Consider the following 19,975-nt stretch of genomic DNA (forward strand, 5'->3'; position numbering starts at 1 on the left):
TGCGAGAAGAAAACTTCTGGATTTTGCTATGGCAGCAAGACAAGAAGTTCAAACTTCGTTTTGATAAATTGTTCATTGAAGGAAAACAATATGTATACGATAACACGGATTGCAGTGTCAAGCAGATACCTCGTTCTTCATAGCAATATGTGCCTTGTCGTGCGCGTACCGTAGCAGCACTCCACTTGCCCATCCTGTTCATAAACATTTGCAGTTTGCTCCCCAAACGCGAAGACTTACAATCTTTGATAGAGACAACTGGTGCCCTTATCATTATCCTCACTGAAACCTGGTTAAGTGCGGATATCAGCAACCTTGAAGCAATGCCATGGTGTTCCGATTATAATGTCTACAGATGTGATCGCCGTGACAGGAGGGGTGGTGGAGTGCTTATAGCTATACATTCATCTTTGCCGTCACGTTGTTTGGATGTGTCGTCCTTGATTGAATCAGCCTGGGTCTGCATTAGTTCAGATATTGGAAATATAATTTTTGATGTCTGTTATCGCCCACCTGATAATGATACGATCTTTGTCAACCATCTTCATGATTTCCTAAACAAAATAAATTCAGACTTTCCCTCATCTAATATCTACCTTTTTGGTGATTTCAACGTTCCCCAAATCCAATGGTCATCCCTCTCTGTTATGAGTGGTTGCACACTAGTTCACAAACGTTTGTTAGGTCTCTCCCTCACATTTAACCTCACACAGGTGTTATCTCATCCTACGAGGATAGCTACTCAGTGTTCAAATATACTGGACCTTGTATTAACCAATGATCCATATTCTACCGATGGTCTCAGTGATCATGTTGTCATTCACTTATCTGTATCTCTGCCTATAACTAGGAAATCACCAATGTGTAAGACTATTCGGGATTACAGAAATGGCAATTTTATGGCCATGCCTGACTCACTGACATCATTTTTTCATGACTACTTGGCCTCCTTCTCTTCCCGCACAGTTGATCAAAACTGGTCGATTTTTAGTAACAAATTAAAGGAGCTCATCAACACGCATATTCCCACAATCTCTTTCCGTACGGATAAAAATTTCCCGTGGTTCAACAAGTCTCTAAGTTCTATGCGGGATAAGAAGAAGAGATTGTACTGCAGGGCAAAGGCCTCAAATCAGCCTTGTGATTGGTTAAAATACACTTCCTGCGAACGTGAGTACAGGAGAGCAGTGATGGCGTCAAAGACAAAGTTCTACTCCCAGGATCTTCTATCTCTTTTGGCGTCCAACACTAATAAATTTTGGAAAGTTATTTCCCCACGTGAACACACAAGTTCTTCACGAACTGATGCTTCAGGTAATCTGCTCGATGATTCCCAGTGCGCTCTTGCATTTAATGAGTTCTTTGCTTCTGTATTTACGCGTGAGGACACGTCCTCTGTGCCGTCTCTGCCTCCTCTTACTCATGAAATGATGCCACCCGTTGTGATTAATGCTGATGGAATGCTGAGTGAATATCATTGACAGATTAAAGCCCTCTGCCGCAGGTATTGACGACATTAACGCAAAAGTACTCAAGAGCATTAAATACCCCTGCAGTAGCTTCCTGTCCCTCATTTTCTCCCAATCATTACTAACTGGAATCGTGCCCAGCGACTGGAAGGTAGGCAAGGTCGTCCCGATCTTTAAATCTGGCGAACGTAACCAGTTGACGAACTATCGTCCCATTTGCCTTACTAATGTCTGTTCAAAAATAATCGAACACGTCCTATTGTCAAACATAATATTCATGGAAACTAATAACCTTATTTCACCTTTCCACGGATTCCGCAAAAATTACTCGTGTGAGACCCAATTATCTAGCTTTTCTAATGACCTACTTTCCAACATAGATCATAACTGCCTGGCTGACGCTATTCTTATAGACTTTTCCAAGGCCTTTGATCGTGTGCCTCATGAACGATTACTTTACAAGTTAGCCCGCCTACGTATAAACCCGCCTGTCGTTGCTTGGATTCGCGATTTCCTTTCAGACAGACATCAATACACATCTGTCAATAATTGCTCTTCCCCCGGGTCACGCGTTATCTCAGGAGTCTCACAGGGAACTGTCTTGGGCCCACTCCTCTTTTTGATCTTCATTAACGATCTATCTGATGGTCTGTCCTCTAACATACGTCTATTCGCCGACGACTGTGTCATTTACAGAAAAATATCTCACTCTTCCGATCAATCACTGCTTCAGGACGACCTTCGCCGCGTTCAGAACTGGTGTTCCGGCTGGCAAATGAAACTAAACAGCTCTAAGTGCAAGGTCGTTCACTTTACGAGAAAACGTTCTTTTCCTAGCTTTGATTATTGCATTAACGACATCCTCATTGAGTCCGTAACCTCCCTAAAGGGTCTCTGACTAGAACCTGGTAAATGTCTTTGTTTGTATGGATAACGAACCTACATGGTGCCTCCAAGTTACACTTGAAACGTTTCATCTCTGTGGAGCCGCGAACTATTCTAAACGAGGAACCGAAGAGAGGTTTTGCTTTCAACCCTCAACTCGTCCGATCAGCGCAGAAGTCTAGCTATTATGCACCGGTTCTCCCTAGTGTATGACGTCAAACGCCCGCGATGTTTACTGGAGGAAAGTCCACACCGGAAGTTCGGGTGGTTTCCACAACTTCCGTATTGATGGGTGCTTTTTTTTCAACATGGACGTCAAAGGAGGAAGCACAGCAGAGTCAACAAGTCAGCTTTCAGCTACCTTTCAGCAGCTGAGAGGGAAGTTTTGCTACGTGCAGCAGAGTTTGGAAGCCTTGCTTTTGAAATGTTGAGCCGTGAATCGACTACAGCATGAAGTGGGAGTTCCAACAACAGACTGCTAGATGAGCTTTCAGCATTCATCATGATGAATCACATGGACAGTTTGTGTAAATTTCGTGTTTGACGGCGCAGTCTTTTTAAGGTGCCGGAGTGGTTCATGCATAATAGTGCCGAAAGAATTCGAGTGCCTATGCTGCAAGGAGCTGTCCTTAAAGTAGCGTATTTAGAACTTGGAGGGCAGCACGAACCTATGAGCGCTCATATTCACAAGTAACAAGCGTGCCTCATGCACAATCCTGCTGGTGGGTTTCAATACAAAATTGTTATTCTGAACTTTACGTCATTGTTCGTCACTTATTCAGAAAGAGTGCAGCTGAAATACTACTCGCCGTCCTACTAGCTTTCGCTTTGTTCAAAGCTTGCGTGTCTCATGCAGGAAATATAGATACACTACATACCAACAGTTTGTGCGATGGGTATTGCACAAACTTGAAAAAAAAAAAAAAAACACAAGAGAATGGTTATACCAGCCAGTGCGGTGAACAGGATACGCAAAGCCTTTCCCATAGTAACTGCTATAGGCTTTAAATACCCACGATACTAGGCGATACTAGGTGGACGTACGTCTTACCTTAATTTCCCCCATTTCGTTCATATTTACGAAAAAGTGGACTCAGTATATGGACAGCTTGCGTTTACAAGTAACTTAGTCCAGTACAGTTCATGGTCATTCATGCCATATTATATGAATATTCAGAATATAACAGCATTTGAAAAATGTTTCAGACACTTCATAACCCAGATTTAAATTGTGTACCCTGCATGTAGAATGTCATAAAGCTGGTGCTATTAAACATATTTGTAACTTGAGTTGCTCAGTATGTGAAGACAAAAATTGATAGCCGCATTAGCCGTAGTCGTATTTGTACTTCATGGTGTTCTAACATGACAAAAAACAACATGAGCACATTTTGTAAAACTTTTGTGCGCCACTTTGTCAATATCCCTTTTGCAAGCATTTACATTGTAAGAGATTGGGCTGTTGAATGTGAATGCAGAGAGAAACTGTTGTATACCTTCAACACGTTGCAGGGAACAGGAACAGATACACGTGCAGACGACGACTGCGCGCAGACGCGTACCCAGGATTTTTCTGAAGGGTTGTCCTAACTTGGACAGCATGCTATTACACCACCAAAGTCAATTGAAACCTGTGTAACGACTGAAATTCAGGAGGGGGTGAGAACGTCTGGGGCCCCCATAAATCCACCACTGACTGTGTATTCTGTGCACCTCACATTAAGTGTACTCTCTCCGGTCAAGTGCTGCATAAGGTATTGCTTTGGTGTTCTGCAAGCTTTTGACTAGACCTGTACACATATTGGTCAAACATGCGTTACTGACAATGTCCCACAGCTCACACATATTTCACAGACACAGGAAGGGACCTCATACTTAAAGCTAGAAGAAGTAGATTTTTTTTCTCTTTTTTCACAAAGAGTGTCCCTTTGTAGAACTGTTTCTGTGCGTGGCCTCTGTCGAGAAGCAATGGGTGAACAGGAGCACAGCTGTAACAACAGAATGTTGTCTGGTGTGCGCAGTGGCCTCACTAGGGGGGTGCGGGGGTGCATTACGCATTGGGTGATGCGACAGAAGGGGGTGACGTGCTGCACAGGTACGGCCTCACTTTTTCTGTAGCGAGGTGACGCCAAAAACCACATAAGAAGCCCTCAGCGAGCATATGATTATTTCTCTGTACGGTATAACGCTGTTGTTTATCGTGTATCGCCTCTGATGGAAAGGGGCACATTATTGCCGGAGGTGACGGAGCTCCCGCACCGGGTGACGCATACCGTAGTGACGTCACTGGGTGTGCACATTAATTGGTTTTAGGGATGCTCCCTTTCTTAGTAAGAATCCTGTACTGTTATGACAATGTTCCGGAGAATTGTAAACTGTGGTAAAGGAGAAATTGCAGGAAGACTGCATAGACCAGGAGGAGTAGGAAACAAGTAGAGCAAGCGAACGGATGTGTGTTGAGATCAGGTCCACGGAGTGTGAAACTGTAATCAAGGGTTGGATGTGCTGTGCGTTGTGCATCTCATCACTGCTGATCCCTAACACAAAGCATAATCTCATCAGCCTGCTTCGTCTGGTAAGCATTACAATGGGCTCTCAATTCCACCACCGACACAAATCCAATCCTGTTCCAACGCATCTTTCTGTCCACCCATTCAGTCAGCATGTCGTAAGTGTTGTTCAAACTCTTACGGTCTGATAGCACCCAAATAGCATTGTGTAAGGACATCAAGTATTTTAATGATCGTTACGTGCAAGTAAATCAGATTGTTATGCAGGTCACCCTGTGTGTGACCTCCTGTTCCTGCTCTCAGTCCTCCAGAAGTGTTCACTACACAAGTTAACTATCCAAAACCTCAAACTTCCTTTTGTGTGCAAAGCTTGCGCTCAGTGCGAGTAGGATGTAGACATTGAGGAACGAAGCTTTGTATCTTGGGCTGCTCAAATACTCAAATATGCATGTTGTAGTCAAAGATGATGTAACATCAAATGCGGTTCATATAGTTTATTGTGGCACTCAGATAATATCTTCGTAGTGTGTCTGCAGAGGTTGTTCCAAAATAGCATATGTGATGCAGCGTCATACATTATTGGACTTCTGGGAAAAATCTTGTTTCACCTGAGACAGACGGCATCCTTGGTAATGGTGTCAGACACATTTTAGCAGCCACTGTTTTAAAATAATATGCAAAAATGCTCCAACTATGACAGTATGAAGAAGTTCGTTTGAGCCTGATGGCAATTGATGATCTGAAGAAGGAACACATAGGAAGGGCAAATACATACAAAGCCTCAAGTGCCTAAGAAATGAATGATGAAAGAAGGAAGTCACTGAAAAGGTTAGCCAGCAGTAACGCTCGAACCCACATCTCCTGGATTACCGATCCGGGGCTAATACCGATTGAGCTAAGTTAACACGCCTCTCCAGTGACTTCCAAGGGTGCGTCAACTGAAGGATTACATCACCTTCAGATGACGAACTGTTGGAAGTCACTGGAGAGTCATATTAGCTCAATTGGCAAGAGCCCTGGATCGGTAATCCAGATGATGAGGGTTCGAGTCCTACAGCTGACTAACCTTTTTAGTGACTTCCTTCTTTCATCATGAACTTCTTTTATTCGAGTTTGAAATTTACTTGAGCTCTCTTCAGTAACCCCGTGTATGCTGCCCTCTGCTTGCTCAGTGACAGTCACGTTTTATGGACAGGAGAACATTAGTCACTGTTATTATAAAGGCATAGCTCTCTGTCCAGCATGATTACCGCAGAGCACATTTGCAGGAACTCACAGGCACAGAACCTGCATAATAAATTTGTAATAACCTCAAACAGCTTATAATAACTAGGGCATGGAACTCCAATAGCACATGGTCAGGCAATATCGCACAGGTAATCTTGGCATTACTATGTATTTCCCAAAATGCTGAAAATAAATTGATAGAATTACTGCAATGAACTGCACAATTTTTCACCTTAGATACATTTTTCACACTCTGTCTTTCACGTTTCAACATATACATGCATCAAACCTGCAGAAGCTTGTGTGTAAGAAGAGTCACACACCTCATATGCAACTATATGCCACATATATAAGAGAAATTGGTCTCGTACCTGACAGACAACTGTCATGACCATTGCCCAAATGTCTTCCTCTCCTGTTCCTTCCATATCCATGAAGTCATCGCCCTAACAGTGTTAAAAAAAACATACAAATTTATGAGGATCTCATTTCATAGCAAATTAAATGAGGCATGAAGGCATCAGCCTGATGATTTGCCTGTCACCAAGTATGTGATAACTGAGATATTACCAGTACGAGCATACAGCAAACTACAATCACATAAATAAAATACACAATTGCACCAAGCTGTGCACATATTCACACACACACACAAAAAGAGCATAACAGAGTGGCCTGTCTCTAATAAGACTTGAACAAGTTTGTAACAACAATTATTATTTTTCATTTTTTTGTAACTTCAGGTTTGCATCATGTTTGTAAATGTTCATATTTTGTCAATTTATCCACTCCCTTATGTAAAGCCCGCAAGGGCATTTTTGGTGAAATAAATGAAATGAAATGAAATGAACGTTTGGGGGTGTAGGGGGGGATCTGGATAAATCACTGACGAGGGAGACTCCTCCATCCCATGTAAAGGCTCATAAAACACCTCCTGAAATATTTTTCTGGCTATGCAGCTGCCTCATTATGACGTAATTGTCATTATTGTCCATAATTTCTTGAATGTGTTTTGAGTATATGAAGAAAAAAGAAATTCTGGTTGACAGCATATGTCTTATGGTCATCATTAAACAAGAGCATATGTCGTTTTGTTCAGCACCTTATGTATTTTTTTTTTGTTTTAATTTCAGGTGGACGTAAATTGTAGAAGGCAGCTAGTGGGGGAAAAGATCATGGTCATAGGTCATGTGGCTCCTGGAGCTCCCAGTGGGATCCCTTGTGGAGTAACTTTTCAGAACACACACACACACAGTTTGCTCACAGAACCAACGAGTAGGATGTTGCTCGAATACTGAGAGAAAATGGCGTAACACATACAAATATCGTATTACACAGTATGAGAATAAAAACATTTTTCACGAGGGATGCATGAAAAACTGTCGCAGTATTGTGTGCATGAACCATTGTGTGTGACAGAAGCCGTGGGGGCACACCGCCTCGGACACACTTTGGGAAGCATAAAACACAGCGATTGCTAACATGGTGAATGCTTCTTTTTTCTTTTTGGCCGTGATGAAACATCTTCGGCCGAAATGAGACTACCTTCGGCCGTAATGAGACCTTGGCTGTAACGAGACACTTGGGGATTAAAGGATTTTCGGCCGTAATGAGATGTTACCCAATTTTGGTGTTAGACTCAAAAAAATGCTTTCTTTCTGATGAAAACGAGAAAAACACCATTTCATAGTCCCTTTAAATGAGTACAGAGCGCCATGCAAATTTTTTTCAGATTAAGGCGCCTGATGGAAGCGTGTGTGTCATTTTACCGAACAGCGCGAACGGTTTTGATGTGTGCAATTTGTTCCCCAGAAAATACTAACATACACATGGCTCCGCGTGTTCACCCTTAACTCCCCGCTCCGGATATAACGAGCAGCAGAAGTATGATGACGTCCGCGATAATGTTACAGGGGCAACTCGTTCTGGTTCGCTGGTCAGTGGGGGTCAGCGCCCTGTCCCTCTGCCGCCGTAGACCAGTTTAGCCAGTTCTCCCGGAGAATTGGGGAAAGAAGGAGCCGCCGAATCGTGAGCGAGCCAGGAGCAATGCTTTTTCAGAACCCCGAACAGCCGAGCAGCAGACGACAGCTGAGTAGCAGACAACATTTCTCGGGACCAGTCAGTGAGCGTGGCCCCTGTAGAGTCAGCGCGAGGTCCCGTGCAGATTACAGGCTGGTACTGCTCTCCTCCGCCGGTGCGCACGGTGGCTTTTTGCGGCGTACATTAAATTCAATTTCTGCGATAATTATGACTGTGGTGTGAATCACTTCTCATTGTGCATCTTACTGGCCTACTTAAGAGTTTTCTAGGAAGAAAAGAGGGCGTTACAAATGACTTCTGTGCTACTTTAAAGGGACTATCGCATCCGGGAACGTATGTATGATACCGATAGGGTAATGTTCCTCACCGCTTCACTTTGCCAAATTTCTCTTCCGAAAACAGCTTACATATTAAGTAAACGAGTGGAAAGGTCCGCATTCCATCTGCAGCCAACAGAATGATGACGTAAGCCAGGCGCACGAATGGGAGCGCAGCGCTGGCGATTGTCTTCGAGATCGTCTGCTTGGCGTTCGCATCGCACTATACTAAGTGAAAAGTCCTCGGTAAATACGCTGACTTTCGCTTACCAGTGTGAGTGCAGACGTAACCATGTTACATGAAACACGGCGTTACACTCCTGACTGTACGAACACGTTCAACGTTAACCAGAAACAACATTCCGCAAGCCGGTAACAGAGACGCCGTCCCCTAGAATTCCGCCTCGCCCGCCCGCCTGTCGGAGGAGGAGTGTCGTTGGGAGGAACGGAGAGGTCGGCCTGCCTGATTAGGCGGCATGTTCCTCGGGACCGCCTGTCGGTCGGTTGCCAAGGCTACCAAAGTCCCTCCGGCCGCTCCGTGATTGGTATTCTCCGTGTGAAAGGGCGCGCAGTGATTGGCCTCGTCCGCGTGACGTTTCCAGAGAGGGAATCCAGGAATGCGTCGTCTGCTCTTGCCAAGTTTTGTATCAAACTACACAGGAACGACGCTGCCAATTCGCGTCAAGTTTTAGGTCTATTTTTAGGTTTTAGGTCGCGTCTATCTGACGCGGAGTAAGTACTTGATGAATAACTGGCGATATGAAAGCAGTCTACCAAGTTACTGGCGTTCACATCAGTTCGTTCATCACCAGGTTTGTCGAACTTTCACAGGCGTCTACCTCTGTCCTTTAAGCCGGAGCACGTGCCACGTCTGCCTACGTTCATTTTGTTTAGACAGAATGCTTTATACGTACCCGAACAATCCATCATAAGCGAGGTAATAATTTATCTCCCTACAGGCTGTACCGGAAGAAGCCACCACACGTCCGCAAATGCCGGAGCCAGTGGCCGCCCTTCCCACCAGTATCGTTGACCCCGTTGGTACAGAGATGCCGCCTCTGCTGTTTCCCAACCGGTCGTACCACCCCGAAGACCCCACAGATACAACAGGCGGCCTCCTCCCTCCTAACACTGTACCAACATGTCGTACCTTAGCCGTCCTCCTCAGACTCCGAGTGATTCAAATCGTCTTGGGCATCATCACCGTTGTCCTTGGCACTTCTGCTTGCCTGGATCAGCAGGCAAGGAACATGCTCTGCTTTGGTGTTCCGGCAGGGTGCCTCACTGTACTGGCTGCGTGCGGACGTGTAGGCGGTGCAAGACATGTCGGTCCTGGATTTGAACACCTTAGAATTTCTTGCGCAGGACGAGGTGTTTTGTGCTTGGCATTGGTGAGTGTTGTGGCGAATGGATTTTTGGTAGCGTTGTCGCTGTTCGTAGCGGGAAGATCTACTTCAACGGCGAATGTTAGGACCCTGGGAGTGGTGCTGTCAAGTTCGGCTTTATCCATGCTCATCGTCGAAGCGACGGCCGCATTTGTGCGCTGGCATTGGACGCGAGGAAAGGTGGCAGACAGATGAGACGGCGACGAATGACGGGATAGGGAAGGTAAGTTGGTATGCTTTCCTTGCCTCGAGGTCATTGAACACGAGAGAAGGTGACACACCATAGAAAATGTGGGAAAGATCACTTATTTTCACAAGAGTGGTAGCACGAAGGGTTAAAGCAGCAGAGGAATACACGCTACAAAGGTTGAGATAGGATTAAGACATATTAAGAATGCCAGCATGCTTGATAACCATGTCTGCTCCTACAGAGTTTCATGCAGAGCTCCTTCAGTATGGAACGCACCGCAATGAATCCTACAACATTCAACACAACAAGGAACAACAGATACAACGTACCAGAAAGCCAGCTACTTGAACCCCTAATAGCTACACTCACTGTCACCTTACTTTCGCTTGAGGCGCCCCTCAAAATATGGTTAAGGAAACTACCCGAAATACTATAACGAAAACGAAAAATAAGTTTGAGTTTCAATGCAACGACAAACGGGGGACGTGGCACTTGATTGATTCCTTTTCCTACAGCAGACAGCACAGATTTGAGGCAAAAACTTCCACGGCCTCTATTGAACAGGGTAATATAGGTAGCCTATTTGTGCGGCTACATGCTGCACGTGCCGAATAAATTGACGTCGAGCGTTCCACATCCACGTAAGATGAGACGATAGAACTGACAACGAAAACGCTTCTGTAGCACATGCCCCCAGGCATGCAGATTGAGCGTAACGGCTTCTATAGATGCACAAAATTTCCCATTTTCCAGTGCCCTACGGTTGAATTCGTTTATGTTCTTTTTAGCGTTCTCAGAGGGTTTCCTTCCTTCACGGTGCTTTACTTGCTCTCGTCCTTTGCTGCTTTATTTTTCTGAGCCCCTCTCCTATGTTCGAAAAGGAAGAATTCAATATAGTGAGGAATGGATGTGTCTAACTTCTGAAAGCTTCGTTCAGCGAGTGAAGCGCAACCGATTTATAGCTGCATAAAGCAGCGACCGTAAGCGGTTCCTGAATAGGGATGGAGGAATATTTAACAAAAAAGAGTGGGTCTGCTCCTTCAGACAAGAAAATGCTGTCCTTATACAAGAGCAGCCATACTCACATTTGTTCTATCACTATTATACAGGGTGTTTCGACTAAGGTCATAAAAAATTGTAACTGGCGACGTACTCGCCGGAGGATTGTCGGACTTTCGACATATACCTTCTGGAAACTTTTGCCATCATTGAGGAAGGCTTTGGACAATTTCTAATTGCGGTAAATTAATTTTTTCAATTGAACTTTGAAAATTGCCAAGCGAACCTCACTTTTTTTTAAACAGAAATATGATGTACTCTACGGATAACCGCACACCCAACAAAAACCATGCACAGTATCGCAACAGAAATAGTCGAAAAAAATTCGTAAAAATTACGCTTTAGCCCCGCCTGCTTGATTTTCTCAGAGAAGCGCGCGCGAAATCTGCGTCTAGACGAGAAAGCGTCCCCGCCTTCATTTGTCTTGGCTTCTTTGTGATAAGACGGTTGTTTTGTTTTCTTTGTGATAAGTCGGTTGTCACCAGCATCAAGGTCAACGCGGCGCAAAGTAAGGTAGAACAAGAGGCGGGAACACTGCCTCATCTTCCCGCAAGTAATGTGCGCTTTTCTTTGCGACAATCAAGCAGGCGGGGCAAAGGCGAATTTCTGCATATTTTTTTTAGACTATTTCTGTTGCGATACTGTGCATAGTTTCGGTTGGGTGTGTGGTTATCCGTGGAGGACTTCACACTTCGGTAAAAAAATAAAAATAAAGTGGGGTTCGCTTGGCATTTTTCAAAGTTCAACTGAAAAAAATAAATTTCCCTCACTAAAAATTGTCCAAACCCTTCCTCAAAGATGGCAAAAGTTTCCAGAAAGTACTTGCCGAAAGTCCGACAATCCTCCGGCGAGTACGTAGCCAGTTAGAATTTTTTATCACCTTAGGTGAAACACCCTGTATAAGGGTGCATGGCCCACCAACACTCTTCTACCAGAAGAGCTCATCGCGACGAGTATCGTTGGTTGATATGTAACTGTGAGATAAGTGAAGTCCCGCGAAATACGCCATTTGGCTTTTTTTTGTTCTTTCGTTTCACGAGTCCGCATTGCATTTACATGTGTCCGATCGCTTCATACATCGAAAACGCACCTAATATTTCTCTAGTTCATGTCATTCTTTATACGCTAACTAATGTTCAAATATTGGGTATTCTCTGTGCTGTGTTGTCGATGTGTTTCTGTACCGCTCAGGTTTGCAGTTATGGAGTTAATCCATCAGCTTGCCTGTGACTACGCAATTTTGACGTCTTATGAGAGGATGAGAATATGAATGCCGGATGTCCCGTATGTTGGTCTGTCGTTGCGTCATTGTATCTCTTTTCTCTGGATATTCCGTAATATTCATAGTTCCTCGTCTTCTAATCACAAAATTGTCTAAAAGAGTTCAACGATACAGAAAAGCGAGTACATTATAACACTAGGCTACGCGTTTGGGTCATTTATACGACAGTGCGACGATGGAGAAGCACATATCTTGTGTGTCACGCAGAGAAAGTCACGCAAAAAAACTCAGTGTCACGCAGACAAAGCGAAGTAATTCAATAGATTTGCCAAGTGATGCCACATTTTATTTCAAAATCCGCGCACGAGTACATGACAAAAATACGTAAGATTGGTCACAGCCGATAACGCTCAATTTGCGTGTATGCGATTATAAAATATTGGAAATTATGGACGTTTACCAGAGTTGCTCCAAAGTTAGCGAGCAAAAGCAACACACACATCAGTTGACAGCTTGATTCTGTTTCGTGTACGAACTCCTTTTATGTGAAACACGAAGGGAGAAATCAAAGGCATTTGTGCGTACTCTGCGGGAACCTGTCCTAGAATGTGATTCTTTCACATATGGGCGTGTGCAAACAACAACAACAACAACATAGATGAATGGATGATGATGATGTGGGATGTTTCCCTGTGTTGAGTGCAGGACCCTACCCCATTCCAAAGATGTTCATATGAGAGGATGACGAGGGAAGGAAATCCCTACAGTTCGTGAAGGAGGCCGGCGGCCCTCAGAAAGGAAATAAAAGCGCCCAGTGCACGGCAATGATGTGCAGGGTTACTGGGCCGAGAACTTTGCAGATGTTGAATGGCCTCTGATGGAGCATTTCAAGTTGACATTTAAAGGCCCGTCGCTCGCATACGTACTGGCTGCAGTCTTCTAAAATGTGTCGGATTGCTGCCGGGACACCACAAGTTGTACACAGCGCCGTGTTGCAAATAGCCTAATTGAATATTACGAAACTGAGTAATGTTACGCTGCAACCGAAATTAACCTTGAACGTGTCCGCTAATATTTTTCATCATCCCATCAGTCTTGGTATAATTATTTAACAAGATTTGATCTCCGATACATATTTATGTCGGTGTTCAACAGTGTGGTTCCTGATCCATTCGACGAGTGAGGCTGGATATATTTTACTCAGTGCACACTAAATCGTTTTACACCTTAAAGGGTGTAAATCAAAATGTTCATGGCGCACACCTTTTAAGGTGTATTTTAACACCCTCATGGCAATTGGGGTGTAAAGGGTGTAACGCCGAATAAAACTGCTGGGTTCGTGGCAATATCCTGGTAACTGTGTATTCACAATTACCAGCATATTGCATATTGAGATCCATATATGTATGCACATCAAGGTGATTAAATATATGTGTAAACATGCACAGCCGACAAACAGACAACCATGTATGGCATGGCAGCTGTGCATAGCAATGAAGCATGGCAGCTGTATATAGCCTTTCGTGAAATTGTAGACCTTCTCATGAGCAGGTACCTCCCCCATATGCATGTTCATTACTTAGAACGTTGCATTTATTCGTTTCTTCAAGGCTTTGCAGTGTTGTACCCACAAATATCTAACCCCTGTAAAATGCATTACATTGTTCATTATCCGCGACTCATCAGGGTGTTTGGTCCTCTCCTAGCTGTATGGTGTATGCGTTTCGAAGGGAAACACTAGCATTTTAAAGATGTAACTAGAAAAACTCTAAATTGTAAGAACATAACCCTTTCATTAGCAAGAAGACATGAATTTTATCAAATGTATGTGTGGTCGCAGCCCTTCATCAGAAATGCCACATCTACTGATGGTTCCGGGGAGATACTACTTCAACATGCCCCAGAAGCAATTCAGAGTTACATTCATAACCGTGACATTCATGCAGAATCTATAGTCTGTGTGAAAAGTGCAGTTAATAATGATCACACATTTGCTGTTGGCTGTGTTGTTGCCAAAGAATCTTCCTAGGAGGACTTACCCGTGTTCGTTGAGATTGCAGGCATATATGTTATTAACTCTGATACAATTTTTCTCATACAAACATTAACTGCAGTTGAGTATGATGAGCACTGTCATGTATTTGTTCTGTCTTGCAATGATTAGCAACGTGTTTTAAGAAATTTAAGGACTATCTCAACAGATCTTCTAAATCTGGATACATTATCAGATCGTAGACGTGTTGTAAATCCACGCCATGCACTTTTGTAATGTAACTTCCCGTTCCCTGTTGTTGTATATATTTATTTTTGTTCATGTGAGTGAAAATAAACATACTCCCTTTATGCACCCAGGCGACACACCTATCACCATAGTTCACCTGAGGGTGTAGTACACCGTTGTTACACCCTCAGGAACTTCCAAAACAAAGTTGTAGGGTGTGAAAGGGGTGTGATCTTTGTTAATACACCTATTTTACACCTTTAAAGGTGTGAAACGGTTTAGAGTGTGGAGTAATAGGAGAAATACAAGGCAGGAACCAAGTTAGATGTAGCTTATATTGATATCTACTGTGCTCACTTGTCGCGACCGGCTGGAAAGAAGGCTTAGATGTAAATATGAGCGATGTTTCGGTGTCCCACATAGTCCCACGGTATCCAATTGCAATGGACTACCTATTGCAGAGGCACTATACCATCATTGTACTAATGTCGGTCCAACAAGAGGCGGTAGTGTGCTCTTTCACCCTCTCACATTTGGGGTGAAGGAAAGACGCGTCTCTCTCACATTTTAAACTTTTTGTGGGACTCTGTGCATTTTCCAGAGGCTTTCTTCGAATCACACACTCCTATGTCACGCTGCGTTGTGTGGCACGCTACAAACGACTGCATTTCATGTCTAACATCTGAATATTGTTTGTATGAGCACCATAGCACAAAAACAAGCCATGTGGTTAATTGCTGACTATGCAGACGCAAAAGAAGTACCAGAGCACATATTGCCACTTAGAAATGGTGTTTTTAGAAATGTGGGGTCTGAAGAATTAGGATATAGCATAGATCCTAGAAATCAAATTAGTGGGTGCACCTTATCCTTCTGTAGAGTGCTGTTTAAATTCACTACTCAGCCCATGGGGTGTAAAAGTGTTAGAGGCAATTATGAGACTTGTCGTCCTGGTTGACATCACTGACCAGCCTCGGAATTAATTCCGTACTCAGGAATTATTGCACAAATCACTTTGTATGTAATATTTATCACGTAGGACATGATAAGCAATATGTAAGTTGCAACCCTGTCTGCAGCATTCTCGACTGCCTCTTACCTTTACAGTTAGAGACACGTTACCAAACCATTCGCAAAGGGCAGTCTTACAGGGGCCATGTAGCTTTAGTTTTGAATTTATAAAATTTGTAAAATAAATAAGTATATAATAAGTAATATAAAATTTATATAAAATAAAAATAAAAGTTATAACAAAGAATTTATAAAAAAATAAATAAAAAGGCTTCATGGAAGCAATGCGTTAGCATACCCATTGAATGATACACCTGAAGCACAATTATATATGCTTGGACATCTATTATCTATCTAATCTTCTGAACCATATGTGTGGCTGCATACGAAATTATTTTTTATGCGGATGCTCTACCTTCCTAGTCCTACATATGCACACGAATAAAAGTGAAAATATGTGAAGTGGCAAAAAGGAATGCTAGACTCTACCATCAATGTGCCCCTTTAACTTTTCCACATTTATGTCTGGTGAACAGGGAATATCTCACTAGAAAAGACGACATTTGTGCATTGTTTGGCAAGCAAATAAATATCTTTATTTACATTTTCCATCAATCCACAATGTTGTGACCTAGTGCAAATATTAATGTCAACAAGGAAAGTACATAGAAATTATTCCTATGTACTCAAATGCAGATATGACAATTCTCTTTTTGTACATCAGCACAATACAGTTTCAAAATAAACAAACTGCACGGCATCAGCAATCTTAAAGTATCTCAAGAGGGGTATCACATAAAGTTCCACTAATAGGCTGGGCAATCAAAGCTCCAAAAGACAAAGTAGTTCAAGAAAAATCTGAATAATCGGTTGGCATTGTGATATGTACCACTATGTACAGTTCATGAATGGAACATGTTACATCATTGCATTGCCTCCATGTGAGCACTGGAACAGGCAGCTTTCCAGGTCGATCTTTTCGTGTTTTTCTATGGTCTTTTTGTTTTTGTTTTCTTTGCAATAGCAAACATGGCCATAGTGAAACACAAGCAGCCAATGACAGGATGAGACAGCTACAATGCGACTGCTAGCTCCTCATTCTATTTCACAGGCAGTCCTAGTATCATTCTGTGTGTGCCCGTGCGTCCCCTTTGAGATACCGTATCTCGGACAGAAGCAAATCCAACAGCGGACTGCTTACACATGGAATTGTCTTGGATTTCTCTGACCACTTGTTGTTTAAATGCTGCCTTGAGCTCTGTGTCCTGGAAATTTAGGCAACATCCAGAGCCCCTGCGATGTGTTGCCATGTTTCTCGAGGGCATCAAAAGTCCGTCCTTGGCTACCTGTGTTTCACTATGGCTCTCAGATACAAACTACCCCATTTCAACACAGTAGGAAACAGATTTGTAAATAGCACATCTGTTGATAGCACTGTACATACCCCCCATATAAAGGATCATAGTGGATACTACATCTTGTGCGATAATGTCAGGAACACAAAAAAGCTAGATTTGAAATCACTCTTTCGTCGTAGTAGTAGTATTTGTGTGAAGCTACGCAATTCCTGTCCTGCAAATAATTTAAACCATATGTTTCATCTGTCAGCGTGATGGTCCCCCGAAAAGCAATTCTCACTTGGCTAGAATTACTGGTTCTGAAACCTATCCCTGACACGTGCAGCCATCAGGGAGGAATACCAAGGGCTGCGGTGGAAGAGACAAACACACACGGGCTATGTTCTCACTGTGTATCAGCTGCTCCGGCTACTAAGAAGAACATGTTCCAAATTAATATAACATGGCTCGACACGATACGCCAGCGAAAGCTAAGAAATAAAATTAGTAGTTAAATGTACAATACATAAACACTTGCCATAACATGACAGTTTCCTTCCCGCATTCATGCGCTACCATTCATCCCACTTAAACAGTGTACTGAATTTTTTTATAGCATTGCACTCTCGTTTGACAGAACTTGAACAAGATTACATAGCACACGATAAAAGTAGAGTGAACATAATGTGCAGCTTTCCATTCACGCTTAATAGCGGCAGCAGTAATGCATGAAGGCCACTGCTAAGTTGTGTTGAGAAACACCACTTTGTTTGCCATGTCTAAATGAAACGTACCCGACCTGATCCAAAGTAACCGTTCTGAGTCTGCAACACACAAAGAGAAAAACGCGACACACGCCACAACATTAACAGATATGCAAACGAGCTGTGGCGAGCTCCACGTTGGGGCAATGTCATCAAGTAATTCACCAAAAGTCAATGAGTGCCTGAAATGTAACATCTGTGACCGGTAGCAGAACGGTCCACGTTCAGTTCCTGGTGCTAGCACTGACTGGCTTTTTCATGAAGTGTTTGTTGAAGTTTCCATCCATGTGTCTGAGAACATGAACCATTCATCAACCACTGTATCCTCATGAGATGATGAGGGGTCGTCATCCCAAAGAGACTCCCTTTCTTGCATGTTTCCTTAGAGTTGCTCACCACTGCGAAAAAAAAAAAAAGAAGGATTTAATGACAAGAAATGGACAGTCATGTTTACTTTATAACGATTGTGCACAATAGAAAGAAGACTTTCGCACAGAAGGCTGTACTTCTTGAGGTCTAACGTCAAGTTACAAAATTCCATAATATAAAGACACGTTGTAGGGTAGAGAACAAGTAGAGCGAGTGTTGATACAAATATACAAATCAAAATACAAACATAGTATAATAAAATAAAAGAGGGTACGACGCCATCAGTTTCAAACAGACAAGGGATGAGTTGTTTAGCATAATACATGAATGACCACAGTGGCAAGATAAGTATTTGGCGTAAAAGGCATTCACGGGCGACACATTCAGGGAACGGTGCTACAGTGTCTTGTCAACTCATCCATTGCCGGCTTGAAACTGATGGAGTTGTACCCCCTTTTATTTTATTATATATAGTTGCATATTTATTTTTATGTCTGTACCAACCCTCGCTCTGTACCTTACAACATGTTTTATATATTCTGGGATTTTGTAACTTCATGTTAGACATTAACAAGAGCAGCCTTGTGCACGAAAGTCTCGTCTCATTAAAATTTAGATACTCTCAACAGTCTACTTTCTGTTGTGAATCTCTATCGCAGCATATCGGCGCATTGCTGTTCTACGTACTGTGACTTTGCAGTAAGATTATGAACTTTGGATAAAAAAACTACATAGCACTGCTCAGGTATTTTTGCCTGTCGAACAGCATGTATGCAGTATGCACACAGTATTTGTGCACTGGACCCACTAAAAATATAATGAATGTTTCATTGCCCACAGTAATGCACCAAGTTCAACACAAGTATTGTAGAATTCAGGTATTTTAGCTTATATGCCAATCCAGTACCACATCCAGTGTGAAGTTGTGACAAATAAATAGTTCCCATTTTTCTTACTTAGATCTTAGCTCTCAGAACACAGACAGTGGATTAATAGAGTAGACAATGTTAACATGAATTCCGGGCTATTCCTCAATCAAAGATCCACAGACAGTAAAGGCATCTTCCTCAATGGACGTTGATGACAGTGAAAATTCTAAAACGTTATCAGAGACGACATCAGCTTCTGCGTGCCAGAAAGGATTGTATGTCCAACAATAATCTTAACAAAAATGTGCAAAGGACAAATTAATTGAACTAGTGTAACGTGCATTATATATCAGACAGTGAAGCTTGTACCACCCCATCCACAAGAACCAGTGTCCAGACAGCAAAAGTGCTTGAACTGGGAGATAGCAGCTAATCGGAATGGGGACCATTGTTTTCCACCCTGAAAGCACAGGTTGTAACTTTGAGGGCAGACTTAAGAGTAGTGTCAAGATCTCTGCATGAGAGCGCACATGAAAAGTGGAACATAGGTGAATGCTCAAATTATAGCATCACATTGTCATACCTGTTGGTGGCAGGTAGACTGCAACTAATAGGTCAGCAATTTCTTCATGCACCAGATGCAAGCCAGATCCTGCTTCATTTTCGCCTTCAGCGGGCACCTGTGGTAATTCAGAAGTTACATTATCAATACTATTGTGTTGTTAATCGTGGTTATATCAGAGTACGCCCAGTAGGACAGCTGCACAATCGGTTTACGAGGCTTGCTATTATTATATCTGAACCTCGACTTACCTTTTTGCTCTCGTTTTTTGCCTTGATCCTCTGTGGCACGTTCAAAATTGGTGTGTCGGCACCTCAGATTTTCATCAGACGATTTCGTGCCGAGATTCCAAATTGCCTCTGGAGTCGCGCGTAACCTATGATAACATTCGTGAACGAAATCCTTGGAGTGAACTTAGCAGGCACCGCTGTCGCTGTCAGCCAAGAGCTTCGCACTGCTTGGTCTTTTGGCAGGTTATAATAGGTAACACTCGTAAATGCTCCGATGAACTGTGCTAACAGCGTAGCACCGTCGCATT

At 43.0% G+C, this 19,975-nt stretch overlaps 2 long non-coding RNA genes across 2 annotated transcripts in view; one reads left to right on the top strand and one right to left on the bottom strand.

The window, feature by feature from the left end:
* The window catches only part of LOC135391383 (uncharacterized), a 35,756-nt gene that overhangs the window by 13,000 nt on the left and 2,781 nt on the right, over window positions 1–19,975 (top strand). The window contains exon 2 of the long non-coding RNA XR_010421914.1: window positions 9,408–10,056. This is a non-coding gene — a long non-coding RNA (uncharacterized LOC135391383). The remainder of the gene's footprint in view (window positions 1–9,407; window positions 10,057–19,975) is intronic.
* LOC135391384 (uncharacterized) lies at window positions 16,179–19,852 on the bottom strand. Its single transcript, XR_010421915.1, has 3 exons — window positions 19,689–19,852; window positions 19,459–19,555; window positions 16,179–18,035 (listed from the first exon to the last, which is right to left on the bottom strand). It is a non-coding gene; the product is annotated as an uncharacterized LOC135391384 (long non-coding RNA).

The sequence above is a fragment of the Ornithodoros turicata genome, chromosome 4 (assembly GCF_037126465.1).
Source record: "Ornithodoros turicata isolate Travis chromosome 4, ASM3712646v1, whole genome shotgun sequence".
NCBI classification, from domain to species: Eukaryota; Metazoa; Arthropoda; class Arachnida; order Ixodida; family Argasidae; genus Ornithodoros; species Ornithodoros turicata.